The sequence below is a fragment of the Arachis stenosperma genome, chromosome 4 (assembly GCF_014773155.1).
Source record: "Arachis stenosperma cultivar V10309 chromosome 4, arast.V10309.gnm1.PFL2, whole genome shotgun sequence".
NCBI classification, from domain to species: domain Eukaryota; kingdom Viridiplantae; phylum Streptophyta; class Magnoliopsida; order Fabales; family Fabaceae; genus Arachis; species Arachis stenosperma.
Window position 1 is genome coordinate 94,434,791 of NC_080380.1, and position 5,647 is coordinate 94,440,437.

The window sequence follows — 5,647 nt, forward strand, 5'->3', positions numbered from 1 at the left end:
CTAACAAGATTTTATGCATGCATATGGATGAACTTATCCCCTTCAAATCAGCTAGGGTCCATCCAATGGCATCTTGATGGGTTTGTAGCACCTTGATCAATTCTTCTTCCTGTTCTTGGCTAAGGGCGGAGCTAATGATAACAGGATGGCTCTCATCACTACCCAAGTATGCATACTTGAGATTAGGGGGCAATGCTTTGAGCTCAGGTTTTGGTGCTTCCTTCTCCTCTTTCACTCTTTCTGGCATGCTTGGCATGGTTGTTTCAGCAGCCTTGATGTCACTAACTTCCATATCCTTGGTGAACTCCTCCTCTGCCACTTCCTTTGTTGTTTCCTCAAAGGTTTCTTGTACTGCAATGTCCACTACATCCACCCTCATGCATTCCTTAAGTGATTCTGATGGATAGCTCATTGCCTTGAATACATTAAACACCAATTTCTCATCATGTAGTCTAAGAGTGAGTTCACCCTTTTGGACATCTATAATGGCTCCAGCAGTAGCCAGGAAGGGTCTTCCCAGGATTATTGAAGCTTTGGCTTCTTCCTCGATATCCAACACCACAAAATCGGCAGGGAATATAAAATCTCCCACTTTCACCAATAAATCCTCAACTATTCCATGAGGGAATTTAAAAGTTCGATCTGCCAATTGGAGGGCCATTCTTGTTGGTTTGGCTTCCTCAATCTTCATTCTTCTCATCATTGTTAGAGACATCAAATTGATACTTGCCCCTAAGTCACACAAGGCCTTCTCCACCATGACTTCTCCTATGATACAGGGGATTTGGAAACTGCCTGGATCCTTCAATTTCAGAGGCAATTTGTGTTGAATGATGGCACTGCATTCTTCAGTCAACAACACAGTTTCCTCATTTCTCCAGCTTCTCTTCTTGGTCATTAATTCCTTTAAGAATTTTGCATAGAGTGGCATTTGCTCTATTGCCTCAGCAAACGGAATGTTGATTTGAAGCTTCTTGAAAATCTCCAAAAATCTGGAGAATTGGCCATCCTTTTCTCTTTTCATCAAACGTTGAGGGTATGGTGCTTTGGGTGTGTAAGGCTTCAGGACCTCTTTTTCTTTTTCTTTTGTTGCAGACGGTGTAGAAGATTGTCCCTGTTCCTTGTCTCTCACATTTTCTTTTTCTTCATCCTCTGTGGTTTCCTTTGAGATCTCCTTCAGCTTCGTTCCACTTCTGAGGGTTATGACCTTACATTCTTCCCTTGCAATAGCCTTGGCAGCATGAGAAACGCTTGGCCCAGGAGTTTGCTTAGACAAGTACTCAATTTGATTTTCTAGCTTCTGGATGGCAGCTCCTTGGTTTTGCAAGTTGGAATTTACTTCTTCCTTAAAGGCTTTCAATTCGGTTATGTCTTGACTCATGGTTGCAAGCATTCTTTCTATCCTGTTTAATTGATCTTGAAATTGTTGGTTTGGATTGGATTGGGCAGGTTGATTATTTTGGCCATGATATGGTGGTTGGGAGTAAGTGTTTTGTGTGGCTTGGTATGATCTTTGGTTGGAGTTTTGGTATGTGGAATTGTTATGTTGGTTGTGGTTGTAAGGTTTGTGGTTTTGTGGTTGGGTTTGCTGGTTTCCCCACCCAAAGTTTGGGTGGTTTTTCCATCCTGCGTTGTAAGTGTTGGAATGTGGATCATATGATTGCCTTTGTTGGTTTCCCACATAGTTGGCCTCTTCCCAATCACCTCCTTCAATGCTTACTTCCTCTTGATCTTGTGTGTGTATTGCAGCCACTTGCTTTGTGTCCAATTTCCTTGTGAGCTCTGCTAGTTGCTTGGCAAACACCTTGTTTTGGGCTAAAATTGTATCAACATGGTTCAGCTCCATGACTCCCTTAGTGTTGTGTCTCTCTGAAGCATAGTAATACTCATTCTCAGCCACTGTCTCAATCACTTCAATGGCTTCTTCCACAGTCTTTTTCCTGTTCAATGAACCTCCTGATGAATGGTCTACAGCCTTCCTTGATTCATAAGAAAGTCCATCATAGAAAATATGCAATTGCACCCAGTCAGGGAACATGTTTGGTGGACATTTCCTTGTCAATTCTTTGAACCTCTCCCATGCCTCGTAGAGCGTCTCACCATCTTGTTGTCTAAAAGTCTGAACCTCAGATCGAAGCCTATTGACCTTTTGTGGGGGGTAGAAACGTGCCAGAAACTTGCTCTCCACCTCATCCCATGTTGTTAGGCTGTCCCTTGGGAATGATTCCAGCCACTTAGCTGCCTTGTCCCTAAGTGAAAATGGAAACAAGAGCAGTTTATAGGCATCTTCCTGGACTCCATTGGACTTCACAGTGTCGCAAATTCTCAGGAATTTGGTGAGATGTTGGTTTGGATCTTCATTAGCACTCCCACCAAATGAACAATGGTTCTCCACCAGTGCTATTAGCTGTGGTTTGAGTTCAAAATTGTTGGCCTGAATGGGTGGTTTATGAATGCTGCTACCACAATTCCCAGAGGTTGGGTTTATGTATGAACCAAGAACCCTCCTCTCAGGAATGGCATTGTTTCCATCAACCCTCTCATGGTTGTGAACTTCTCTATCCATGTTGAGATCTAGAGCTTCCTCAAAATTGTCCTCCGATTCTCCTTCAGATTCTTCTTCTCTCAATACTCTCTTCCCTCTTGCTTCCCTTCTAAGTCTATGAAGGGTCCTCTCTGGTTCGGTATATGGAGGAGTTGATGTCTCTCCTCTTCTACCTGTCATACAAGAACACACCACAAGCAACAAACAAGTGGAATACTCTTGGTTAATGGAAGAGTATGGTTAGAGCAGTTGAGGTATTAATTCAAATAGTTAGTGGGTTAGTGAGTTAGTTGCTAGAATTGAAAGGCATAAGAAAGAAAAAGCAAGTAACAGAGTGCAGAAATTAGAATTTCAACAAGTAACTTGAACTAAATTAACAAAACAAGAAAAATGCTCAATCTAGTTAACTTCCAATTTGAGAATTGTCAATCGAAAACCAATCCCCGGCAACGGCGCCATAAACTTGATGCGCATAAACTTGTTATGCTACGATTTAGGAAATTGCACGAGCGGCAAAATTCCTTCCGGCAAGTGCACCGGTTATCGTCAAGTAAAAACTCACAATAGAGTGAGGTCGAATCCCACAAGGATTGGTTGAGTGAGCAATTCGAATTAGAAGTTTGATTAGTTGAGCGGAATCAACATTTGGATGTGAATTGCATAAAGTAAATGCAGCAGGAAACGTAAATTGCAAGGAATTGAAATTGCATAAACTTAAATTGCGAGAATTAAAGTGCGAGAAAGTAAATTGCTGAAAGTAAAAGGGAATTGGGGTGATTGCATGAATTGAAAATTGTAGAATATGAATAGAAGAGGATAGATCAGAGAGTGGGGTTCATTGGGGTCAGGAGATATTGAAATCTCCGAATCAAAACATTTTCATCTCTTCCTCAACCAATGCATTCATTGAATCTTGCTTGGCAATCTTATATGATTGGATCCCAATTCCTTGGCTCACCAATTCTCTCTAAAAATAAACAAATTCCCAATCCCTTGGTTTAAATGTTCATAAGAAGAGATGATGCTTGATCACTGATTATACCACACAGTTTCATGAACCACAATTTGGTAGGATTACATGTCACAATATCCATCCAAACCCCAATCCAATTCACTGTGAGAAAGCTTCTCTAGCATGAATCCATCATTCCTTTCCCAAGGTTCCGAAGGATTCCAATTATGGGCAGTTTCTTTCCCAAGACAACTACCCAATGGAATTAGATCGAGAAGCTTTCTAACAAAATTCAAGAGAAAAGATTGAAGAAGAAGATGAAACTATTATTGATTCATTGAATTACAATAGAGCTCCCTAACCCAATGAAAGGGGTTTAGTGCTTCATAGCTCAGAATTCAATTACACAATATCCAAAGTTCTCAAGTGTAAAAAAATGTCAAAAGGTAAAAAAGAACCTAACTAACTTCAATTCTATCCTATTTATACACTTTCTAAATTGAGCTTCTGTTGTGTTTCTTGGGCTTTGAGGCCTTTCCTTGATTTCCTTTTGCTTTAGGCTTATGGTCCATAATCTCGATGAGGCTGTGATCCAATTCTGTAACATTCATTGAGTAAACTTAGTGATAAACAAGTAATGACACAAGACTCAACAATTTGAAGTTCCAGACTCATCAATTCTTCAGGCCCAATCCCATAAACCATGATATTCACTTGGGTTTCACACCATAATACGTTTAAGTTAATAATTGTGCTCAATTGCTAACTTAAACTTCAATATTTTTGGCCCAGAAACCCTTTAAAAAGGTTGCGTTTAAGTTGAAGTTTAAGTTTCAGTTTAAGGTTAAACTGAAACTTAAACGTGGAATTGGAAGAAAGCAACCCAGGAGAGTGAATATATCGAACACGTTTAACCTCCAGTTTAAGGTTAAACTGGAGGTTAAACTTGGAAATGAAGAAAGAAACCCTGGAGGAGAGGAATAGGTCGAACACGTTTAACCTCCAGTTTGAGGTCAAATTGGAGGTTAAACGTGGAAAATGAGAAGGCAACCTGGAGGAGCAAAAATGTCGAACACGTTTAAGCTCCAGTTTGAGGTCAAACTGGAGCTTAAACGTGAGAGTGGCTTCCTAGTGCATAATATGGTTCGAACACGTTTAACCTCCAGTTTGAGGTCAAACTGGAGGTTAAACGTGGAAACACACCTCAAACTGGAGGTTAAACGTGGAAACACTCCCTTGGTGCCATTCTCATTCTGGCGTTTAACCTTCAGTTTAAGGTCAAACTGGAGGTTAAACGCCAGTTTCCTCTTTTCTCAGCTTTCATGATTCTGGCGTTTAACCTTCAGTTTAACCTTAAACTAAAGGTTAAACGCCACTTTCAGCTTTTGGTGCACTTCTTATTCTGGCGTTTAACTTCCAGTTTGAGGTTAAACTGGAGGTTAAACGCCAGTTTCAGCATTATATGGCTTGGCACATGTGATCTTCAAGCATCCTTTATTGATTTTGTTGCTTCCTTGCCTAGCCTCTTCTTCCCTGAAATCATCCAAACAATTGCATCAAAGTCTTGCACAATTTCATGAGAAATCTTCCATTCATAGCATTCAAGTAATATAACTAAAACTCATGGAATTTGCATCAAAATTATATTGCTTGGATGGTTCATTGCTTTGTGGTTCATTTAACCATTCTTGGTTACTTTAAGCTCAAGAAAATGCATAAAACAACTAAAACTAACAGAAAAATGCTAGTGAAACTAGCCTAAGATGCCTTGGCATCAACTTTCCTCCACAAAACTATTGGGAGCAAATCAACACCACCTTAGGGGAACTGAGTTCCAACATGGGACAACTAAGGGTGGAGCACCAAGAACATTCCATCCTCTTCCATGAAATTAAAGAAGATCAAAGAATCATGAGAGAGGAGCAACAAAGGCAAGGAAGAGACATTGAGGAGCTCAAGCACTCCATAAGATCTTCAAGAGGAAGAACAAGCCGCCATCACTAAGGTGGATCCGTTCTTTAATTTCCTTGTTCTTTATTTTCCTGTTTTTCGAATTTTTATGCCTATGTTTATCTATGTTTGTGTCTTATTACATGATCATTAGTGTCTTAGTGTCTATGCCTTAAAGTTATGATTGTCCTATGAATCCA

The 5,647-nt window shown here is 40.2% G+C and overlaps 1 non-coding gene across 1 annotated transcript; it reads left to right on the plus strand.

Moving 5' to 3' along the window:
* The first annotated feature begins 2,036 nt into the window (after positions 1–2,036).
* LOC130977999 (small nucleolar RNA R71) lies at positions 2,037–2,140 on the plus strand. The gene has a single exon (XR_009085663.1). It is a non-coding gene; the product is annotated as a small nucleolar RNA R71 (small nucleolar RNA).
* Positions 2,141–5,647: the final 3,507 nt, after the last annotated feature.